The sequence below is a fragment of the Pristis pectinata genome, chromosome 17, assembly GCF_009764475.1.
Source record: "Pristis pectinata isolate sPriPec2 chromosome 17, sPriPec2.1.pri, whole genome shotgun sequence".
Classification (NCBI taxonomy): Eukaryota; Metazoa; Chordata; class Chondrichthyes; order Rhinopristiformes; family Pristidae; genus Pristis; species Pristis pectinata.
Window position 1 is genome coordinate 11152841 of NC_067421.1, and position 25412 is coordinate 11178252.

Here is a 25412-nt window from a genome sequence, read left to right on the forward strand (position 1 = left end):
CAGGACTTGGCACTGCGTGAATCAATGTCTGCTGTACCATGAGCCATCTCAACAAATGTAGAGAAATAGGAGCAGACAAGATATTCATGCAGTGATAGAACCCAAGCCACGAGGAAGGGAGAACTGGTCAAGCAGCATAATTGGGGAGAGTTAGTGAAGCAAAAGGAGAACAATGTCACCTTATTCTAAAGCGATAGAATATTTCTCTAAGCATTTTGGCTTAAATCATTAGCCATCGATAATACTGAAACCCAAGAGCTTGAAGATATGCTGATGTATGCATAAACTGGATATCAAATGAATTAATTTTACCTATACATGAGCAGCAGGTCATTGCTACAAAGTTCCTATCAAAGTTGCCTTTGCTGCTCATCCTGGCCACTCAACAATCTATTTGGGTTTAAAATTATTTTGAGTACTTGCCAACCTGCCATGTAACTGTCTGATTAAAAACTGAGACAATGTCACTAATTCTTTGCAATGGATACCGGTTTACTGATTTTGCCTACTGGTCGGCTTCTGAGTCAGAAGCTTGTATATTCAAGTCTACTCCAGAAATCTGAGGACAAAAATAGAGGTCACTGCCCTTTGCAGCACTGCAGGAATACTGCCAATTCAGAGATGCAGCCTGCAGGATGGAGAATTGAGAATGCCATCTGCTCCTAGGTGGTTAAATAAAAATAAAACACATGTATTTTCCTGATGTTTTGCCAATTTGTATACCTTATCAATATCACTAAAACAGATCATCTAGTCATTATCACATGGCAAGGTTTTTGAAAAACAGTTACGCACAAATTGGCCAAAACATTTCCTACATTACAAAAGGATTTAATTGTATTTAAGAAGTATTTTGTGATGTGATGAAATTGAAGGCATTTTCACCTCTTTGATTTTCCGCCCTGACTTACTCTTATTATTAAGCTTCACAAAATAGATTGATATTTTGATGAAATGTTATAACTTAACCATTAAACAACAATTTTGTTTGCCATTGACTGAATAATCTGTGATATTAATGTATGCCATTTTCCTCAAAACATAATACTAAAGAGCAAGGTTCAATGTAATTGTGCATCTTGTAAATTAAACTTGTTTCCACGATTTGCAAATTATTTAGACCTTGTTGCTCGTGAATACTCAATCATACATGATTTGTTATGGTAATCTGAGCAAGTATTATATAATACCTACAACCACAGCTGAAACTCTTGAAGGAATACAAAAGAAACTGCAATAAGCAATTTCCATAAGCAAGTATATTATCCTGAAACTGGTTTGTAACCTCAAAATTACGCCTTTCTAATTCAGCATGCTTTTTTTTATGCAGAAGTTAAATAGTACTTTTCTGGTAGGTCACAACCTATTTCGGTTTGTATTGCTTTTTGTCAGCACTAACTATTTTTAGTGAAAAATAGCGGAAATTAACCCACATTATTAAAAAGAACCAGTTAACTGTTATAATAAGATCATTAGTGCTAACAGGAACTCATCGTTGAACTCAAAATTGTAGGCTGTCTCACTAAGGAAATGCTGCAGACTGAGATGTCATTTGTGGATGAGACACTGAACTCAGGCCTGCCTTTCTCTTAAGCAGTGCCAGTGCTGAAAAACTGAACCAAAGGCAGAGAAAATACTGGAAATGCTCAGCATATCCAGCTGCATCGGGGGGAGGGGGAAGGGGGGGGGGGAATGAGGGTGGTGGAAGCAGTAAAAAAAAAGGGGGCGGTGGGGGCAGAAAAAAAAAGAGGGCGGTGGGAGCAGAGGGGAGAGAGGGCATGTTTCATTGACCTGACAAAAGAAGGGATGAGTGATAAATCCAGCAAATACAGGCCAGCCAGCCAACGACATGGTTCAGAAACTTTTAGAGATAATAATCCAGGACAAAATTACTGGCATTTTAAAAAGCATGGGCTAATAAAGGAATATCAGCAATGAAGTATTAAAGGAAAATCCTGTTTGATTATCTTCAGAAAACTTGTTGCTGAAATAGCATAAGAAGAGTGATGTTAGTGCAGCTGATGCTGTACAAGAAAAACATTGGTGACGATTTGCAATTAAAGGAAATCTGCTGCATGTAATTTGCCAAAGTACGAGCTGATATTCTTAAATCTTTGGTTATGATTCAAATTAAGGAAATAATATGTGGACTTGCAAAAAGTACCATGCAACCCCGTGCTCCTGAGGTTGCATTCCTAGAAAACCATCCATATTGTGATTTTCCATAAAGCCATTGAATCTCAAGTTGTTACTGGAGATTCCTGCAGGAAGTTTGCTTCTCAACAGTAATGCCTCCATGGGTGATGGTCTATAAACAAGGGAATTCTGGTTGTATTGTAGGCATAAGCAAAAGAGATGTTGTTTTGATTAACTGGAAATGGATGTTACATTGTTGGATAAAGTATCATTGTACAAATATCAATAGGACAGATTGTCTTGTCAGTTTCCAAAGCAAATCTCTTAAGTGGCCAACAGCTGCAAATCGACAGCCTGCCAGTTGTTCTTGGTAAACTAGTTCAGTTCTCTCTATACATTTTGTGTTTATTTACTTTTTTAAAAAATTTTCTGCATAAATTCCAGAAGAGCAAATTTTTATTCTGTATCTCAAATTTTTTAGTGGTGATTTGTGAATTCTGCAAGGGTGAATTTCCATTCCCTGAACTGCATTAATGCAGGGGTACACTGTACTTGACAAAGTATCTCATAATAAACTTGATAGCAAAATTAAATCCCTGGGGTCTTAGAAACAGCAGCAGTTGATACAAAACTGGCTGAGGGTCAGAAAAAAATGATTTATCATCAAAATAGGTGGCAGTGTAGAATGGTGTTTCCAAGCTTTGTTGACAATACAGAACTTTTAAATGAGATGTAAAATTAGCAGACATGTTGCAGATGGAATTCCACACTGAAAAAGGTGAAGTGACGTATGCTGGTAAGTAGGTCAAGAAAAGTGAAGCAAATGATACAATATTAAATGGAGTGAAATTCATCATCCAGCATAATAGCTGGGATCAAGTAATAATAGCAGTAGAAAAGGTGAGCATAAAACTACTTGATTGTTGACAAAAGCCCAAGTTTTCTAATGTCTCTCTTGGAAGGAGATCTCTGCCTTACCTGGTCTAACGTACAAGTGACTTCAAATAGACCAATATTGTTAATTTTAAATTGCCCTACTGAAATGTTCAGAGATCAAAGAGGAACTAGGGACGAGCAATGAACTCTGGCGTTACCAGCAATGCCCATTGTCTTATGAATAAATGAGAAAAAAAGCTGGTGGTGTATGTACATAAATCTTTGAAGGTGACAACTCAAATTGAAAGAACAGTTAAATCTTTGGAGCTGACAGGACAAGAGAAATCAGTTAAATGGATTTATGATCCTCAATTTTGTTAATAGAGAAACCTAGAAATTACTGTAAACCTTTACATGTAAAAAGAGACACAAATTTACAATTCCTCTGCAAATTTCACAGTCACAGGACATGTCAAAGCTCTTGTCAGCTAATTAAGAACTTCTGAAGTGTTGTAGGATTGTAACTTACCCAATTTGTATGAGCTTGCTCATTCCAAATAGCGAGGAGATAAAGTATAGATAAGATTTTAGATGCTGATGTTGCTGGAGGGATTCTTTGAAAAGACATCATTGGATCTTTCATATTCATCTGACAGAACAAATGGAGCCTTAGTTTAATGTCTCATCCAAAAAGATGGCAACCCCAACAGGGTAGCAATCCCTCAGAAACCTATGTTCAAATGCTCAACCCTCTGGAGAGGGGACCTGAACTCACAACATTCTGACTGAGGGTGCATTAACACAAATTAGGCTTCAGATGGAGCACTACATTCAATTTCAAGAAGCGCATTTTCAGAAGATTGCTGAGACCTTGAAGAGAGATTAGAAGAAATTTTCAGAATGGCTTCAAGGATGAGGAATTGCAGAGAACTGAAACGACTGCAGAAGCTGGGTTTCTATGAACAGTAAATGAAAAGATATTCCTAACAGCAGAGAGTTGGAGAGTTCCGATTTAAGGTGACGAAAAAGAAAAGGACAAATTTTATTCAAAGACAGCTTGCTATCAAGCCCTGGAATGCTATACATGGTGACTGAATTGCATTTAACATCAACAATAGAAACAGGAATTAGATACATTTTTGAAGAAGGAACAACCGGAGAGCTACAGAGAAAAAGCAGTTACGTGCAAGTAACTGAACTCAAAAACACAGCGTGACAACAAAACTCTTCCTTCCTTCTGTGCTATATCACTGTATGATCCCTAGTTAGTTCCGGACCAAAGACAAGTGCGCTGACATTGTTAATATAGTATGGTCCACTGAATACCAAGGTCATCAATCAAAAGTACAGTCAGTTCATACATGAAGCAATTGCTCACTAAAAACAAACCTACAATTGTTCCTCCAGGCATAATCCTCCCTCCCCTCCAAAAACATGGTTCAATATTTCTGCAAGAAAAAAAGCTGGCAGTGTCACATAAAAGGGCCAGCATTTACCTCCACAACTTCAGGATACTGACCTAAGTGTGCTTACATAAAGAGGTCCCAAACTTTATCACATCATTATTGTCTCTGTCATTCAGCTGCATTCCAATGTTGGGAGTCTTTTGTGGTGAGCACAGCTGCTTCCCACCACTGGAAATGCAGAGGAATGGCTGTAAGGGAGTGAAGTACCTTTTAAAGGAAATTTGCATTGTTTGGATTTCATCAACTTTGTGTTCAATTGTTTTCTAGTGTTTTATGTGTTTCAAGTATTCTTATTTTTTAAACAGTTCTAAATGTATTAAATATTTATTTTCCATGCTTGTTTTTGAATGTACATGTGGACATTCATGAACTGTCAAACTATAGCAGCTTTGACATATGGCTCAGTCTTAGGATTATAGCTTTACCACCCGACCAAATATTTCTATGTGATTTACAACTGAAAGGCTTTGCACTACACATCGCCTCTTTCCGGTCAGAGTCGGCTTCAGGGACAAAGTTACTGCCAGAGATCCACCCAAGGTAAATGAAAGTTTAGTGGCCAGCTGCAGGTTAGCTAGTAGTGAGCACTATGCTTGCTGCTCCAAGGAAATTAAGGGTGCCTATTCTTAAAATTATCTTTAAAACTTTTATATATAACAGGGTTATGATGATTGCACACATGAAAAGGACATCCTAACCTAAGTAAAATCTCATAATTTCCTTCAAAACATATAGCCAATTTTCAAAGTTACCAACCTACAGATACTAACTTAGTCCAGTACATTTTGCTGGTCTCTAACCATCCCTTGTATCCACTGACACCAATGACCAGACCTTATCAAGTTTTGCAGACAGTTCCAATTAGAACCGCTGCTATAGATTGTGATATTGTTTCTCAAACTTGCGCAAGGTCATTGCTTTCAACACAGATTGCAATGCAAAGATTTAGAAGGCAAAGAGGAAGGGAAGTCATTTAATAATTAAGTTTTAAAAATAATAATTGTTTTTGCATTCTTAGTTAACGTTATTTTCATTCTTAACTTTTTTTATTTACTTTAATTTTAGTAGTTTTAAATGTCCCTGAATGAAGCTTTTTCACCTGCACTTCTTCCAACCTGGTCTACTGCATTCAGTGCTCACAATGTGGCTTCCTCCACATTTGGTGAAACCAAGCGTAGACTAGGTGACCGTTTTACAGAGCACCTGTGCTCTGTCAGCAACAGCCATCTCGGCACACCAACCTGTCTGTCCTCAGGCTTCTCCACTGCTACCGAGAGGTCAGACGTAAGTTGGAAGATTATCTCATATTCTGCTTGGGTAGCTTTCAGCCCAATGATACGAACATTGAATTCTCCCAATTTAAGATAACCCACACCTGCTAGTGTTCTCTTCTGACACACATCTATCCACCTCGTTCTCTCCTCCCTTTGTTCAACTTTCCCATCCCTTTGCACCACCTGGTTCCATCTGCCCATCATCCCCTCCCCATCTTGTTCCACTTATCATTTACCAGCCTCTATTCCTCTCCCCCCCCCCCCCCCCACCTTGTACTGCTATATACTGGCAATCTTTTCTCTCAGTCCTGATGCAGGGTCTGAACCCAAAACATCAACTTGCACCTTTTTGCCTCCACAGATCCTACTGAGTTCTTCCAGCACTCTGTTTCTTGTTCCAAGTATGAGACTGATAGACTCCAAGAGGGAAGAGGCCAATGCTACTTGTGGGAAGGATGCAGAAGCAGGACATCTTCTGAAGTACACTCGGCTCCATTGTGATAAATAAGTGCCAAATTATCCAAACATTACGAGTTTAAAACCAATGCAAAATAAAAATCTAGTACTATTTAATGGAAAAGTAAAAAATGAGGCTCAGATCAGAGGAGATACAAGAACCAGATAAAGAATTCTGTTGCAACCACAATGTTTAAGCACATCGATGAGCAAAACCTTGAAAGTACAATGTTTAAATAGCACATATCAGGATCTGCATTGCAATGTAATCTACAACTTCTCATTTTATCTACCAGTTTAGCATTAGGAGACCACAAAGAATGCCTTTTACACTGCATCCACGTGCCTCTGCTAATGTGTGATATGCCACTGATGCACACGTAGTCCGTTTCTGCAGCACTGCTCCGTGGTTTCATTGTAAACATCTTTTTAGAGGCTCAAGTTTACAACAGTTAAATGTTCAATAAATAACTCCTCTGTTACTGACAACATCAATGGCCTTTTCCATGAAATGCAAAGCATAATCCTTTCTGGTAATCGAAACAAAAACTGACCAATGTTTGGCAGCTCATAGGATGCACAATAAAGACTTATATAAAAAGAAAATTAAAAACAGGTGATATTTGTTACAAAATTATTTTTGTCAGTACCACTCTAGATTTTAGAGGTGTACAAGATGATAAGAGGCATAGATCGAGTGGACAGTCAGAGACTTTTTCTCAGGGCGACAATGGCTAACATGAGGGGACATAATTTTAAGGTGATTGGAGGAAGGTATAAGGGGGATGTCAGGGGTAAGTTTTTTTTTACACAGAGAGTGGTGGGTGCGTGGAACGCACTGCCGGCAGAGGTTGTGGTGGCAGATACATTAGGGACATTTAAGAGACTCTTAGATAGACACATGAATGATAGAAAAATAGGGGGCTATGTGGGAGGGAAGGGTTAGATAGATCTTAGAGCAGGATAAAATGTCAGCACAACATTGTGGGCTGAAGGACCTGTACTGTGCTGTAGTGTTCTATGTTCATAGGACAACTGCACTGTTGGATATGCCATCTTTAGGAAGAGATACTAAGCAAGGCCCCCCATGTTTTCCCTGGAGCAAAGGAGGCTGAGGGGGTGATGTTAAAGAGATTTATAAAATTAAAAGGGACATTATTAGGGTATATAGTCAGAGTCTTTTTTTCTCCAGGATAGGGATGTTGGAAATTAGAAAGCACAGGTTTATGGTGAGAGGGGAAGGTTTAAAGGAGATCTGAGGGGCAAGTTTTTTCACATAGAGGGTGGTGGGTATAGAGAACAAGCTGTCAGAGGAGATGGTAGAGGCAGGTACCATTACAATGTTAAAAAGACACTTGGGCAGGTACAGGAAAGGTTTAGAGGGATTTCGGCCAAACACAGGTAAATGAGATTATCGTAGATTGGCATCTTGGTCGGCATGGACGAGTTGGGCCGAAGGGCCAGATTCCAAGCTGTCTAACTGAATGAATCTACCCCATTAGTTAAATGTAAGAGATTCCAATGAATTATTTTTAAAGTATGGACCAATACTTACTCTGCAATCAATAATGCCAAAACAGTCTTTCTGGTCATTCTTCCACTGCTATTTGTGGGAGTTTGCTTCGCCCAATGGCTGCTACTTCATTCCTAAATTACAAAACTGCACTTCAAAAGTTCTCTATTGCCTTTAAAATATTGATGTAACTTAAAGTTGTGTAACTTTCTGTGCATCACATGTGCTCCCCCATCATCATTCAATGCATCATGCTCCCTTCCATTTTTCATTCACTTTACCATTTGTAACCCTGTTGTTTATTACCATATTACTTATACCAGTAGTATGCAGGTTTGGACTGTACAGCTGAACAGAGGAGAGACATTGTTAACCTGTTCAGCTGGGAGCAGTCAACATTACTCCAAGAAGTGAGAAAAGAGCAACAGAATGTGTTTGTTAGGAACAAGCCAGAAGTTTAAAAAAAACACAACTTTACATTACTTTCCAAATTCAATGAAATCAGATTTATTTACCAGCAACATTAATACTTAAGAGCTACAAAAAAAAAACAAACACAGCACTGCTTTAAGAGAATCCACATAGAGGAACTGCTAAGGGGGTGAATATTGAAACCAACTTCACACAAGAAACTTTTTGTTTAGCTCGATGAACCCTTCTGCCCACATGACAGCAAGCTGCATTCAGGGAACTGAATGCCCAGTCAAGCCTGGATATGTAGACTGATCAGAACAATTTCCAGAACGTAACATAAGCAGCTGAATTCTGCTACAAACTCACTTAGATTTGAACAAGACAAAACAGATAAGGGAAGCTACTCTGTCATTTAGTTTACCAGAGTTTTAATTCCATATCCCTGCCCTGAGACAACAGCAGTGGCAGAGAATTCAATTCTATACATCTCATACTCTTAAGTGATTCACTATCTGAAGCAAGTTTGTGCTTCTAACATTGGATTGGACACACCACACTAAACCTTTCTTCAAATAAAGTGAGACTAACCAGTGGTGGTATTTCAACAGTGTTGCTTGAATGTGTGATGCCACCACAGACTTTCCTTCAAATCTCACATGTAAAGTGATAAATTTGTAGCATTAGCCTTCAGCCAAGAGTGTCAGATGGATAGCAAGACATCTGCAGAAGCTATTTGCACAGAGGTAGAGTAACAGATATCAGAAGTTAATTATAGAGATTAAATGAGAGATACATAAGAGCTAGTTATACAGTGACAGTAATAGCTATCCAGCAGCTAGTTATACCGACCCAAAATAATAAATACTAGGAATCAGTTACACTTAGAAAGCAACACATCATCAAGATCCAGTGACAAAGAAGAAAAATGCTGTATTTATACCAGCACTTGTTAAGATCCAATTCTGATGACTCTGAGCTGGCCAACCCTGGCATTGTTGCCCCACTCAATCAGCTCTCTTAATTCAGCAGCAGGGTAAGCAATTAAGTTCCTTCTAGCAAGTCTGGAATTTTGCCTCCAGGAAAGTGAGTGAGTTTTAGTACAAACATGAGCAACAACAGATTCCAATATCCTTGACTCCAATCTCAACAAGTAGCAATGGAAGAATGACTTAGCAGAGATCTAAAAGCAATGCCCAGAACAGTGCAGCAAATATACAGTTTTAGAGGTAATGGACACAGGCAGTTAAAAGGAGTAATACAGAGACAGTTAAAGAGATAGATAGTGAATATTCAGATGTTAATTAAACAGTCACGATTGAGTGAAACACCGGATAGGACATCTTTTTTCTCCCGACTACAGGGCAAAGTTCAAATCTCATTTAGTTTTACAGGGCTATTAAAAAAAACATCAGCCAGCTGTAATAACTCTAAAAGAAAGCTCTATTTGATACCAATTTGGCAATCTTAAGAGAAGACACAATGACAGCCAATGAAGTTAACAGAATAGTGTTCTGCTGAGGCCATGTTTAAAGAACAATGCAAGAACATAAAAAAAAGGTAGGCATGCAGCCACTTTAACCTGCTCCAACCATAGAACGACATCATGGCTGATCTGACCTTGGCTTCAGCTCTACTTTCTTGCCTGTTCTCCATAACTTTCCAGTGTCCCCATAGACCAAAAATCTCTCTCACCACAACCACACCCCTTGACGCAATGATTCAGCCACCACAGTTCTCCTCTGAGAGGAGAAATTCCTCCTCAATTTTGTCTTAAAAGTGTGACCTCTTAATCTGAAACTATGGCCCCTCAATCTAGACTGCCCCACCAGGGGAAATATCCTCAGAGGATTATCCATGTTTTATGAAGATAGGTTGATGTCTTATGACGATAAGTTGAGCGAGCTAGGGCTTTTCTCTTTGGAGAGAAGAAGGATGAGAGGTGACTTGATAGAGGTGTACAAAATGATAAGAGGCATAGATTTAGTGGACAGTCAGAGACTTTTCCCCAGGACAAAAGTGGCTACCACGAGGGAGCATGATTTTAAGGTAATTGGAGGAAGGTATAAGGGGGATGTCAGAGGTAAGTTTTTATTTTACACAGAGCATGGTAGAAAAATGGAGAGGTATGTGGGAGGGAAGGGTTAGATAGATATTAGAGCAGGATAAAATGTCAGCACAACATTGTGGACTGAAGGGCCTGTACTGTGCTGTAATGTTCTGTGTTCTATATGTTTTAATCCCCTCAAACTTCTATATCTCAGTAAGATCACCTTTCCTTTCTATGAATCACTAATGAGTATGGTCCTCTGAGCACATAGGAGTTAAATCCAAATTTAACTTCACAATGCTCTCAGCTACATGCATCAATGAGAGCGTACTTTCATCCCAAAATCTTAATCTTAAATTGAAGGGCAGTATGAGCCACTCAAATTCCTGCTCAGTGTTTATGTCACACTACTCATTCAGTTTTGCACTTGTTTTCTTGTCAAAGGAATTGCCGTGAAAAGCAAAGTGTACTACGTTATTGGTTTACAGAATTAATGGCTATAAAGTCAGTCAATTTTTAACTTTGCAGACTCTGCTGAGCAGGCTGGATGCAGTTTGCCAATTACAAGAGAGGCTCAATAAATGAAGATGGCATCAAACTGTAAAGTCAATGAACGACTCATGCCTGCACAAAGCCCTTTGAGGCAAGACTGTTTCTAAAGTGGACTACCTTCCCACTTCAGGTAGTGATATTGAACACTGGTAAAGTCCCAGTAACCTACCAGGATTCTAATTACCTACAAACAGAGGAAGCTTTCATGGCATCAGCCAATTTCATTGCTAATTTAACAAACTCCTGACTACTCATGTTTTTTTTTCAAATCATTTCCTTTAAAGGGACTGCTTTGTATCATCTGGGGATGAATGAGTAATAAGAACTGCAATTCAGACACCAAGGTTATGTTAAAAATAGAATGGGTCTTACAAGCATGGGCAGCACAAGTGGTGCACCCGTAGTGCTGCTGCCTCATGGTTCCAATGACCCAGATTCAATCCTGACCTCCAGTGTGACTGTGTGTGATTAAGTGGGCTCTCCCAGATGCTCCAGTTTCCTCCCACATCCCAAAGACGTTGGTAGTTTAATTGGCTGCTGTAAATTACGCTGTAGTAAAGGCGAATGCTAGGAAAATCATGGGAAAGGGTTAATAGGCACATGAAAATAATGGGCTACAGGGAAATAAGTGGCATAATCATGATGGGCTAAACGGTCATAAGTAAATATATTAAATTAGAAGCCACAGATGAAAGTCTAACCCCTACACTTTCCATCCATTTCCCAATTTTACTCACCTTTTTTCCTGACATTTTAGATATTTTTGCTCTGATTGGGTCAGTCCTTTCTATATCATGATCTCCCTTCTCCCTCTGAAATGAGCTGGAGAAATGGGTACAATGTAAACCATCTGTCCCTCTCACAAACAATATGGTCAGATGGCAGGAACACAGAAGAGTACCAATACTTTCAACAACACAATCATGGTCTGATCTGCAAAGATTTTTTTTTTGTCTCTATCATTCAACTCCAAAAAGTCCCTTTAAAGAGAATAAGGAAAATAAGAGCAGCCAGGAATAGGTTAAATCTCCAGTGAAAGACTACACAGTCAACTGATTGCTCATATTATGTAGAATGCATTCAGCGGATGTCATGGACAAAGCAGATTCCCATCACGGTTATTGTTTTCCTGTGCTTTGTGCATCAATCCCATGAAAGGTCAAGGGTGATTCTACACCATTTCCAAAAACAATGGAAAGTCTGAACTGCATGAATGTTATAAGCCAGATAAGCTTAAATTTGCAACTCGCAGTACGAAGGAACAGCCACAGTTTGGAGCCAAGAATGGCGATGATTTAGGAACTCTCTTCCCATGCCCCAGAAGATAAGCAGCACTTTTTAATTATGCATTGTTCAGTGAAGTGTGCTCAATAATCACTAATTAGTGTTATTTGTGCAATGGCAGTTTTCATTTACAGAGTTCATTTGCTTTTAAAACATCCAAGCTGCTTCTTGGAGAGAAGTAATATTGATAAAAGAATATTAATCACTTCAATCGAGTCATCAGAAGATAGGGTTTAAAAAAGGTTTTAAAGATTGATCAAGAAATGGAGAGGTAAAGGAGATAGCTGAAGTCTCTGGTGCCAAAGACTGGCAAAGAGAGAGCAGATACACAAAATTGCTGGGGACCGAGTATGCACTAACCACTACAAACTGGATGAGAAGAAAAGACAGGTTGGGATACAACTTATAGAGGGCAAGAAAAAGGATTTCAAATTTCATAAGTTCTGTAACACAGAACTAAGCCAATGAGGATGAGAATTCTGGTGAAGTGGGAATTAACTCAAGGCAGGATATTATCCGTGAGTTTTGGACATAGCATTATGGAGGGTAGATGACTGGAGTCTAGCAGGAAGAGTGTTGTAGAAATTGTTTCTAACAAAAACCTAAAGTAATGGTTTCACCATGGCGCTGATAAGAAAAAAGGCAATGGGTGTAAGTGGTTTTGCTGATGAGGATTAAAGCTAAGCTCTCGGTTCAGCAAGTCTTCACAGAGTCAACTTAAAGTTATTAGGTAGAAGCACACAAGCCATGGCAAAGCAATGAAATTTTACAAAATGTGACATAAATAGTGTCGTATTACTCAATTTGTTATTGTTTTCTTACAAGCAGGTAGCACAATGAAACAGAGCTAGGTCAAGAGAAATGGTGAAGAGGCATCACAAAATATGAAAATTGACCCAAATCCTTGGGAATAGAGGCAATAGAAATATTAGCATAAGGGGCTAAACACAACTTGGGATTCGAGATAGGAAAGGAAAATAAGCCACTGCTGGCCACATTAAATAAAAAGGAGTAGAACCTCTTGAGAGCAGACAGCGAGCTGGAGGAAGTTGCCATGGCCAATAATGTCAAATGCTGCAGAAGTTAAGGAACAGGAACATGGAAAAATAGGACTAGAAAAGGCTACAGCAGCTAAAAAGCTGCAATTAAAGTTATAGTTTGAATGGCTTTGTACATTGCAAAATAAACAAGTTTTGATACTTTGACCTTCTAAATAATGAGCTGCATTATTCAATATTTAATTATTTAGTGCATGCATCATACTTTTATATCTGTTAATACTTCCTGCTGGAATTTTTTATTTATATTACAATTGGAGGAAAGGGAGGAAAGAAGGTGTTGTGCAAATCTTCCTGTGGATTTGTGGTGATCTTGCATATAAATCAGTAGGTTAAAGATCAAGGGCGCAACCTTCGGCACTATTCACCTGCAGGACTCAGTCGTGCAAATATACAAGACATCACTGCTTTGCCTGTATTCCTTGCAAAACAAAACACTCATTTTGAGCACTGATCGCTATATTGCCTGCTCCAGGAAACAGGTAGCATTAATCATGCTGAGTTACATACTAGGAATTCAGGTGGAGCAACTGGTACAGTTGAGAAGAACAGGAGTCAGTATTGCAGCAAGCACTGAATCATGCCAATCGTAGTGAATCTGAACATTGAACAGCAGAAAAATATGTTCTCTTCCCTTGCTACAAAGTTAGGAGTTAATTCATCATGGTATGCAGTTCTGGCACACAGACTGCCATTAATACTCTCCACCTTACTAAACCCCAAGAGTACATTAAACTTTTGAACACATAACTGTTATAATGAAATTCTATAGCCAAAGTGGTTTAGTCTGCAGATTGTTGTTTCTTTTGCAATGTTATTCAAAGTTTTAAGTGGTTTCATGCAGTACGCAGCCATCCTCAGGAGTCTGGGCAGAGGCCTAAATATAACAGTACGTAAATCACTTATTATTGCAGCTGATCATAACTGATCTCTGCCTCACAGCTTTTTATACATGAAATGAAGGAGCATCAACTGAGAGAGCAGGCGCCTGCCAGGATGCCACATTAGAACACCATAAAGTTCAGAAAAAACTAAAAATATCAGCAACACTAGGAGCCAAATATAAATATATATTATATATCAATATATATACACACATATACACACACACATGCATGCATATATATATGGGAATATTTGAATCTAGTGGTGTAATTATTATTACTTAGTAACCCACAGACATACTGAAAGATGATTGCAATGCTGTCTCAAGCATGTCAAAATATGGCAACCTAGTTGCTCCTGCTCAGAACCTTTACCTCATCATAAACAATAAGCAAGCACTTACCTTACACTGGAGGTGCTACTTAAATGAAAGGTTATATTTTATGCCTACAAAAAAAAAATCACTCCCACAGCTGGGTCATCTAGAAGTCAGAAGCAACATTATAATGTTGAACAATCCAAATGCGTTCACCTGTGCATAATTCAACAGTAAATATGTTCAATATAAATTCAACACTACAGTATGCAGGCAGTTACTCAATGGGAAAGTACAAGAGTAGGAGACAAACAAGTCAAACATTTTCAAATATACTTTAATTCAAGAGCCACACTCTCTCTAGGAAACCTGCATCTTTAAAAGAAATATCAAAGAGCACAACATTGTGTCCAGTTTTGGTTACCAAGGCAAAACATCCTATCATCACTCTTTTTCAGACACAGTCTTTATTTGCTTCCACTCCAGTTTTGTTGGTTCAGAGGTGACTGATGAGGCCAGTGTGGGAACCACAGACCCTTCCACAAATGGGGCAGAAGCTGGCTGACGGGACAGGCAGGTGGGTAGCTTATAAAGTGATGAACTCCTCCTGCCACTTACAAGGTCCTCTGTGTGCTCCTGATGCATAGCCTCAAGATTCCCAATTCTATGCTGAATGTTCCCTTTCCATTGAGGACTCAGTGTCTGGGATTCCCAGGAGCTGGTTGAGATGATGCACGTTGTCAAGGAAGCTTTGAGCACATCCTTGAATCTTTTCCTCTGTCTGCCTGATAACCTCTTCCTATGACAGAGCTTGGAATGGAGCAACTGTTTCAGGTGTGAGGCAAGCAGACAACATAGTCAACAGAGTAACAAGAGCCTCACTGCTGGGGATGTTGGATTGGGAGCAGATACTGATGTTGGTTCAATTGTCTTTGCAGCGAATTTGCAGGATTTTAGGGAGACATCCAGCATAGAAACAGTCTCTTCAGCCACTGAGTCCATACTGACCATCAAATAACTATTTACACTAATCCTGTTTTATTCTTCCCATACTCTCTTTACCTGCCAGATTCTACCATCACCTACACACTAGGGGCAACTTACAGCAGCCAATAAACTTACCAACCCACGTCTTTGGGATATGAGAGGAAACCAGAGCACTCAGGGGAAACTCACAAGCTTACAGGAAGAACTTGCAAACTCCACACTGACAGTGGCAAGGTCAGGATTGAACTGGGGTTGCTGGAGCTGTGAGGCAGCAGCTCTACTAGCTATGCCACTGCACCGCCCAAAGAGAGAAGGCAAGAGGAATGGATCGCACTTCGGTGTTGGAGGTACTTTTCCAGTGTCCTGAGATGTTACTGGAGGTCGACCAGTTTCAGAATCATATAGGAGAGCAGGAATCACTGCTGCCCAGTAAACCATGAGATTTGTAACAAGTCTGGAGGTCTTGATCTTAAAATAACCTTTTCTTCATTCAATCAAAGGCTGGCACACTGAAGGCGATGGTGAAGTTCAGCATCAATGACTGCCTTTGCCAAGAGGTGGCTCCCAAGATAAGGGTAGTGGTCCACATTTTCCAAGGTCTCACTGCAATCTTTATTGTCAGTGCAGTGCAACAAGGGCAGGTTGGTAGAAGACCTTGGTGGATGTTGAATACAAGGCCCACCCTCTTGTATGCTTCAGTGAGCAATACTTGGAGCTTGGCCTCTGATGGTGTGCAATGCAAGCATCATCTGCATATTTTAGCTCAACTAGTGAACTTCAGGTGACCCTGACTCTGGATTGTGATCACTGTAGGTTGAACAGTTACCCCATTCATTCTGAAGATTAGCTCCGATTCCATGGGAAGTTTGAAGGTGAGGTGCAATGTGTGGTGAGGAAAGTGTTGTGGCAACAACACAGCCTTGTTTGACTATGGTCTTCACCAAGATTGGTTCTGTTGTAGACCTGTTGAAGTATCGTGGCTTGCATGCTGCCATGTTGCAAATATAAGGTGGAGATATATTTGGGATGTGGTCTTCTCGACTTCTTGTTGGTCGGGTGTGGCTGTGAACCTGGCCCAATATGTTGCTGAGAGTCAAGAGTGCTCACATCGAGGTCAGAGTCACAGTTGAGAAGGTCTTCGATATGCACCTTACAGCTGGGATTGACTGATTCTCTGTCCCTGATGAGTTCAACCCTGTTCTCGTCACTCAGTGGGATGGGGCCTTGGGTTGTTGAGGCCATAGACGGTTTTTATAGCACTGAAGGACCCACGTCATGGCTGTCAGCAAGTTGCTGAACCTCCTGCACTCTCTCCACCCATCATCTGTCAAATTCTCACAATAGTGCATAGGAGAGATATGAGATTCTTAGTATCAGTAAGTGACCAGCAAAAAGCTTATATGCACAGGACAATAAGAGATAAAGTGAATATTTCAGATAAACTTGAAAGCAGAACAAGGGTACACTACATCAAATTGGTAAATGTAAAATTGGTAGAAGATTTTTTTCTGTTGGATGGGTTAAGATGGGCCGAATGGCTTTCCTTGTCTATTATTATCATTATACCCGATCAGAAATAGAAATCCCATGGGATTTCTACTCTGGCTTTTGTACTGATGGTTTTCATGACCAAATCAACTACAGTTTTCATACTTTATGCTGAGAAGCAAATTCTGAATGTACCTCAGAGTATCATTTTCACTGGTCAATGAGTCCAAAAGCAACACAAAGGATATTGAGGCACAGTTAACACCAGTAGCTGGAGATTAAATATCTTAATTTTAAACAAAAGCACAGGAAAAAATTTACACATACACGAGTGCTCATACATGAATCTATTGGGCGATGTATCATTCTGGAAGCCAAGCAATGCAGAACCCTTTCCCAGACACCAGGTAGTAAGATTGCTCACAGTTTACACCTCAGATAATGTTGAACTATGATTAGACAAACATAAGTGTTAATTACTATAAAAAATGTTGCATAATTCACATCTACACACATTCACAAACACTTTGCATTATATTGTGACATATATGTACTTAGTGCTAACTATAAAAAGGGAAGCAATTTGGACATATTTTATGGTATAGTTGGTAGCCTAGCGAGCAACTAGTGGGGAAAAAAATGTCCATACATTGACAATCAAGATTTAGATTATCTAGGGGTCATTTCTCCTCATCTTGTGGGTGAAGTATGCTGAAATTACATTGTTGAACTTCAGAGAAAATAATCAGCACCAGAAAGAAATTTCTCACCTCTCAAAGTGTACAGTTTGTATCAGGAAATTCTATTCTCAATGTAGAACAAGTGTTGTTACAGAAGCTAAATACTGAAAAAATTAATAAAACAAAGTTTTTTTTCAATTTATTGTCACCTTTAAGGTCTTTCTTTCTTCTAATATTCTGCCCCATTTCTGTCAATCAAGATTCTAATTTTACCCACTCAGATGATGCTAGAGGACTTAGTTATTTCATTCCATTGTTTTGTATCAGAAATTAACCCAAATCCACAGTAACCTTCAGAACTCCTTTGCAGCGTTAGTCTCTACAAGTACAGAAGAAAGCAACATTCCTAGGAAATCAATGCAGCACCATTGTAACATTTGGTTATCCAGAGATGATGGTGATGGTACATAGTTAATTAAAGGAACATTATAATCTATTGCTAGGATAGAAGACACATTACTGAAGAGCACAAGAAGACAGGTAGGTAAAGAAGTTAACGCAAAAATTAATTTGTAATTCAGTGGTAACACAGGATTTTACAGAATACGGTGTTTTAAATGTAAAGCAAGAACAATTCTTTTCTTAGAAAAAAAAGAGTATGCACAAAACCTGACTGGTTGAACCCCTTTTAGTAAAATACACCAGTGAAGTGTCTTTACTTTAAGTATCATCATAATAGGTAGACCCATCAGAGTCTTCCATTTGTTTACTTCAGCTGCATTCCACCTCTTTTTCAGATTAAAAAGCAAGCTTACTTTGGGACAAATAATAAACTGCTGGAAAAAGCAGATCAAGCAGCATCTGTGAGGCAAGGGGGTGGCTGACATCTTGGGTTGAGTCCCTGCATCAGGACTGAGAGGGTAGAGGGAAGACACCTCCAACATTATGCAGACAGCAAACACATCTTCTCCTTTCAGAATTTCAAAAGGCAAATTCCATCCATTATATTCTGGTTAACTCCTCCACCTCTGCCAATACCTTCTTCCCTTCCCATAGCACCTTGTTATGAGACCACAGGAGATGCAACACCTGGCGTTTTATCTTCTTTCACACCATCCAAACCTCTAAACACACTTTCCAGGTGAAAATGATTTTCTTGTACTATTTTCGGTTTAGTATGCTGTTTACAACTCACAACATGCTTCCGTCTCCAATTGAGTAACCAAACATAGATCAGTGGCCATTTTGCAAAACATCTCTGAAAAGTTTGCAAGCTTGACCTGAATTTTCAGTCACCTGTCACTATTCTCCTCTGTACTCAACTTTCTACACTGCTCCAATGAGACTCAATACAAGCTTGAGAAACGGCACCTCATTGAGTTGACTACCTTCCGCACTCGATATTGAGTTCAACAACTTCAGATGATGAGCATTTGTAAACCTTTAAACTGTTTTTACTGCAGATTGCATTCCACGTGGAACTGCTAGCATTTCCCGACAGGAGTATTGGGAAGTTTGAGATTCACAAACAAACATGCACTAATGCCTAAGCTTACAGTAATTTCCCAACTGCACTCTGGTACTGAACACCTCATGGAGTCCAGTGGTAGAGAACAACCTCCAGAAATTCTCCATGCTGGAATATTTCTCAATGAACCCAACCCACTTTAGATCAGGTTCAGCAAACAACTGTTTCAGTGGAAAGGAGTGGTCACAAGGAAAATAGGCAAGAAGCTTCAAGTAATTTAAATACTTCTGAATTAATTTTGTTTTAAAGTATTTGTTGATTTTAGGTGTTTTGGTTTTTTAAGAATTTTGTGGGTTTTTTTAAAATTGGTGTTAAATGTTTTTGAATATTTCTAATGTCACAGAAATTCATATACATTCAAGTGTTTGATAGTTTTGAAGGCTATAGAGGCATGGCACAGCTGGATATCAAAAGGTCCTGTTAGCATTTGAGGAGTGAAGGCCCTACATACCTCAAGACTTCTTCAACCAGGTTGGAGCCAGGCACTTGAAAATCCACTCATGGTATATGCAGATGTAACAACAAAATTCCAGGCCCGTGATTCTGTTTCTCCAATTTTTACCTTTAGCGCAATCTCCTCTTTCTCTATTTGATGCATTATCAGCTTCTTTCACCATTATCTCCTGTCATTTATTTACTCTCTCTATCCAGCCTTCCTTTTCTCATTTCCCCCTCTCCGCACCTTAAAACCTTTCTCAACCGAAACATTAACTGTTTTTCTCTTAATATATGCTGACTTACAGCTGCTAAATATTTCCAACATTTTATAAGATTATTACCGTGAAACATTAACTCCATGCAGACATTGCCTTATCTGCTGAGTATTTCTAGCATTTTCTGTTTATACTCACCTCAGCAACTAAGACATCTCCAAAAGGAATATAGTTATAAATAAATAACTGTAATTTTGCTTGTAGAAAACCAGAGCAGGGCAAGGTTAACAAAATTAAACCAGAAGTATCTCTCTCCTATATACCCGACCATGAAGTTTTATTTCAGGTCGGCTATTGTCATACACAACGAGACCAAACTAGGATACCAAATGTAGAACTTGTACAAAATAAGCAAAACTTTAACTCTGTTAACATCAACCAATTGCAGCTTTGAGAAAGCCAAAAATTCACGGACCCATTCTCATTATGTACAGTACTAGCATTGCAATAACTATTACAGTAAGCAAAGACCTCCAGTGGAATGCAATTGATTGTACACCTTTACCTTTAAAGTTACTTTGATTTAGGTATCATTCACTAATGGGAAGAAAGGGGCACATTTATTTTTTAAAATTATATAGTAGTGTACTTTAAGACCTCTCGCAGTGGCACAGCAGTGGCAACTTCAGTGACATAGGGTCAATCCTGATTTCAGGTGCTGTTTGTGTGGAGTTTGCATGTATTCCCCATGACCAGGTGGATTTCCCCTGAGTGCTCTGGTTTTCTTCCACATCCCAAAGATATGCAAGTAGGTTAAATGGCTTTTGCGCATTGCTCCTCGTGTTCATCGGTGGCAGGGGAATCGGGAGGAACCAATAGGCATAAGAGAAAAGATCACAGGGAAGTAAGAGAAGGAGTGGGACTGCTGGGAATGCTCAGGGCCGGCATAGACTTGATGGGCCAAATGGAAATAATAAATGGGCTAATAAGGAAATATGAATAAATATATAATACATGAGAAAAGTCTTAATTAGTTTCCTTCCAAAGAGCAAGCACCAAAAGCGAGTCAACAGATTGGGGCTTAAGGTTCATTAGTAAATTTCGAAAGGGAATTGAATACATGCTTAAAGAAAAATTGCATGCCTAATCAGACAGACCGATAGAGTGGAACTAATTTATGGCTTTTTCAAGAAACAACAAACATGCTGGATCAAATTCTCTCTGTGCTGTATAATTTTAAAATATTCCAATTATAAGTATCAGCAGTAAACGGAAATGGTAACAACTAATAGAAATGTTTCCCTTAAAACAGCCATCCTGCAAAACCTCCACATAACCTAAATGTATTGGCATTTTTTCTCAACACCAAGTACACACGAGCTTAATGTCATTTCTGCAATTGATGGTGATCATTCCACTAGGTCTATAAATCCAATGTACTATTGATTAGATTCAACAATTTGAATATGCTTACAGTAAGTCAATTTCACAGAAAGTCCACTCAAAAGGACAACAAAGCCCTCTGACATCAAGACTTTTACAAAAGTCAGAAGTCTAGAATTGACATAAATTTGACACGGGACTGGAATCTGAATTCTCTATGTTGACAGCAAGCAGATTTCAAATCCCAGTTTGTAGAATGCTGAGTTTGTTGCATACACCATCATCTTGCCAACATGTGGGAGGAGGTACCTGGAAAATTGGATCTATTGCCATATCTCTCAAGTCTCCTGGGAAAACAGGGAAGATATTTGAAGGTGGTACCATCCTATATCCCTACATTTGCCAGAAAGGACAATGTGAGAAACACAGGAACTGGAGGAATATATCACTATTATTATACAAACCAATGCAGTTTTGGCACAATACAATAACACTTATCATTGATTATTTTATGGAACTGCTGATCAAAAGCAGTTAGAAGGACAAGTATTTTGTATAGCTTCAAAATGCTTCTCCATTTGACCTTGTAGAGACGCATAATAACTGCTGAACCAGGAGGGATGTGAACTAAATGAACCAGTGGCCATTTTGGCCTTGTATATTAAATACATATATTGATTATTTAATCTTTATCATCTTACTTGCACAGAAAAACAAAGAAGTTTCCAAAGTCTGTATTTCAATCCATCATTACTAAATTTATATTTTGGGAAGGCAGTTAGCAGTTTTATTGCCAGTACTTAAATATCTTAGCCCTTGGTATAAAATTAAGAGAACTATGAACAGCAACATGAGGCAGCTTTTAAAAGATTTAATAAGGACAGTTTTGTCTGGGGAAAGAGAGATTTATGACCTAACAGCTATGTGGCACTCGAGTTTATAAATAACTTTTGTCACAGAATTCCTAGATGTGCAGACAATTCTAAACAGCATAGTGCAGAACAATCTGATAACAAGGAGCAGTTAATCTCTTCACAACAATCAATAGCTGTTCTCAGCAAGTGGAAAGTGTCCAATTTGACCGCTTTCATTCAACATGGAAATAAATGGCAGAGCTTAATTAGCAACAGGAGGTGCCATTCTGTATTAAACATAAGTTGCTTAGAATCCAATAGCTCCTCTTAAGTAACCTTACATACTTGAATATAACAAATAACATAGAAGAAATTGACATAAATAACTGTTTCATTTCATTTAATTCCATAATATTTAAGTTATTAATAGATGAGTATTAGTAGCCAAAATGAATTAAGGGTTTCTTGAGTTTAATTACCATCAATAGTATGGAAAAAGGATTTCCTCAGTTTATAATGCTTAGGAATTTATATGCGATTAAATACAGGAAGGTTTCTAACAGCAACTGTGGAGCCTTGTTTGGTAGGCTGTCGGATAACAATCTGTGGTGTAATTCACTGAGAATTTAAAGACTGAAATTATAATGTCTGTCCTGTGAGCTGTATTTTTTTTAAACTGGAACAAGTAATTCCTAAACTGGACTCAACTTTTTGCAAATCCAGAAAAGTTCAGATAGCTCAATGCATCTCAACATGATATACATTTACATTAAAATACAGCTTTCCTTCATGTGATAATGTTGAATAGCTTTAGGTAAATTATAATATATTGCATTTGATTAATTCATACTCATTCTTCAATATAACACTTTATAATGACCATGTTTAAAAATTATATAAACTATGGGAAACCCATGTTTATTTCCAAACATGAATTAGCTGGCTTCTGTTTTGATTGGGTGCCCACTGGCTTTGGAAAGAGAGGCTCAAGTTTGATCAGGATTAGCTGGCACTAAAAACATCATAAATTGCTGTTACTATCTATATTACTCAATTTAACAGGTTAAGAAATTACTTTCAAAATTAAATTTAAAAATGTACTTAACTAAAAATTAAAATCTAATCCAATATTCATCCAGTTTAAAGAGGTCAATACCTTTAGGGTGAGTACAGACTGATGATGTCTAACTCCTTGAGAGAGAACAAAATTAACCACAATTCATTACATTCTGAAGTCCTCTGTACATGCACCACATCAAATTTACTGGCGGGGAAAATAAACTAATACCACAAATCTATCAGAGTTGTCTCTTGCTGAATGCAGTCTTCAGGTCAGGAATCAGCATCCATACCACTTCCAGATGTCGACTTCAGCACAACAGCTCAGCAGCATAAACACAAGGGGCACTTTCAGATGTCAGTGAACTTTACATTTAGCATGGAGATCTAACACTCCTCCTTTGATGGAATACTTTGTTCCTTAAAAATCTAAATTGATTTATTTTCATTTTCTTTCCCTTCATTAATACCACAGCAGATGCCACGAGAAACCAGAATTAGATAGAACTAAGCAATACCATCTGGGTCAGAGACCAAAAAACGTGCTCCAGCATAAATGCAGAGCAAGTTCATCCTAATTAACAGATATATTTAAATCCACATTAAGAGTAATCTCTTCCTAATTCGAGGCACTATGTTCACAGCTAAATTCAGAGTTTCCACAACAAGGTGCAGTAGTCCCATCTATACAACTAGACAGGAGGCATTAAAGATTTATTTCCACCTCTAACACTAATGAAATTAAATAATTTTAAATGGAAATCCTAGTAGTATTCAAATAGCTATGACAGAAGTTTCTAAAAAGGACAGATTCAAAGAATTTCTCATTGTATTTGTTACACATGAATAACCTTGCTATACTAACATATAGGGCTTTAGTTTTGTGCTTTTCACTGATAAGATAAATAAGCATCTTCCCTGAAGGCCCATTTACAAAGGAATTAGTTTTCCTTTCCACCAATAAATCTCCATGGTGGCAATATAGAATCTACATTTTTGTTCATTTTGCTGTACAAACACAGGTTTTAAAATGCGCATTCAGCCTACCAAATGATCCCATCTGTTTGTCCGATTCGCTAGTCAGTGGCATCACAAAGGTAACGATGCAAATGGTGGTAAATTTTAAGTAATCATCTCTTTGAATATCTGTGTTTTATTATTATTTCTGATTTCAGTTTAATTGCACTTTACAGAGGCCAAAGGTTAATGCAACTCTTGACTGTTATTTTATATAACCAAAAATACTCAATTTCACGAGACACCAAAAAAAAGCAGCCTGTAGTACAATCAAAGGTAAAAGCTGAAAAATTTAAGCCATACAGACATATTTTCTTGATAGTAGATATATCTGCACAATCCCTGGAATGTGACCCTTTGTGTGGGATTTGTATAAATAATTCCAGAAATACAAGCAGGTTTAAGCCCCTGTCTCACTAACAATGCTAGTGATTAACCTCTGAAACAATAATAGTTTTCCTCCTCCCCAACTAGTAGGTACATGAATAAGCATTGAAATATGGAAAATTAACTTTGAATTTTTTTTCTTCTTGTAAGGACCCCAGCTATCCAAGAGTTCCATTATTTTATATGCTGCCTTTTGAAGATGCGATCCATTGCATAAAGAGGATGAGAAGCAATTGGCTAACGCTCATCCTGTTGATCCACAGGATCAATAGTGCTGGTGCCTCACAGCTCTTGTGATCTGGGTTCGATTCTGACCTCTGGTACTGTCTGTGTGAAGTTTGCATGTTCTTCCAGCGACCACATGGGCCTCTCCCAGGTGCTCTTACTCTCAAAAGGCATTTAGGAGACTAGTGGGATGGATTTGTCGGCTGCTGGCATCTTCTGCCAGGTGCATTTCAGTATGCCTTCTCTCCCCACCCCGTCGCGTTTCCCCGCCCAAGCCACTACAATCAGGGGCTGGGTCAAGCTGAGCAGAGCTGAGAGTGCTGAGCTCACTCACTGAGTCAGTGAGGCTGGCTGGTGGTCGCTCTTCCCAGGCCTGCCCACTCTCCCATCAGAGCTGTTTTTGCAATTCTCTCCTACACACAAATGCTTTTTCATTTCTGACTTACAAACAGTTTGGGTTACAAACAGTTCTCAGGAATGGAACTCTGTCATAACCTGGGGAATGCCTGTACGTGGGCGCTGGAGAATTTTTCACTTCAGAGTGGCTGCTTCTGTGCAATATATGCAGAGGTCATGCAAGGTTATCTCATTTTTAGGAGATAGCACAGTTAAAAAATTAGAAAACTGTCTCACCGGGACTAAGTTAGAACACAAAAAAATGGTAATTGACAAAAATATCAAAGGCCTTCAGCAGCTCAGAAAGTGCTTTGATAAAAGATGTCATTGAGGGACAAGGAAAATAGGTCAATCAAAAGAATTTATTCCCAACACTACATTCATTTTGATATATAGGACTCTTTCTCAGGCTTCAATCACTCCCTTTACATTCCATCCATTTTCTGCAGCAAGTTTCCTTCAATGAAAACCAACCATT

At 38.7% G+C, this 25412-nt stretch overlaps 1 protein-coding gene across 2 annotated transcripts in view; it reads right to left on the reverse strand.

The window, feature by feature from the left end:
• Nucleotides 1-25412, reverse strand: part of pxna (paxillin a) — a 125037-nt gene that overhangs the window by 90750 nt on the left and 8875 nt on the right. The window contains exon 2 of one of the 2 annotated variants that reach the window (XM_052032255.1): nucleotides 3542-3661. The exons of the other annotated variant lie outside the window; for it this stretch is intronic. The gene's annotated coding sequence lies outside the window, so the exon portion shown is untranslated. The remainder of the gene's footprint in view (nucleotides 1-3541; nucleotides 3662-25412) is intronic. 2 annotated transcript variants of the gene reach the window in all.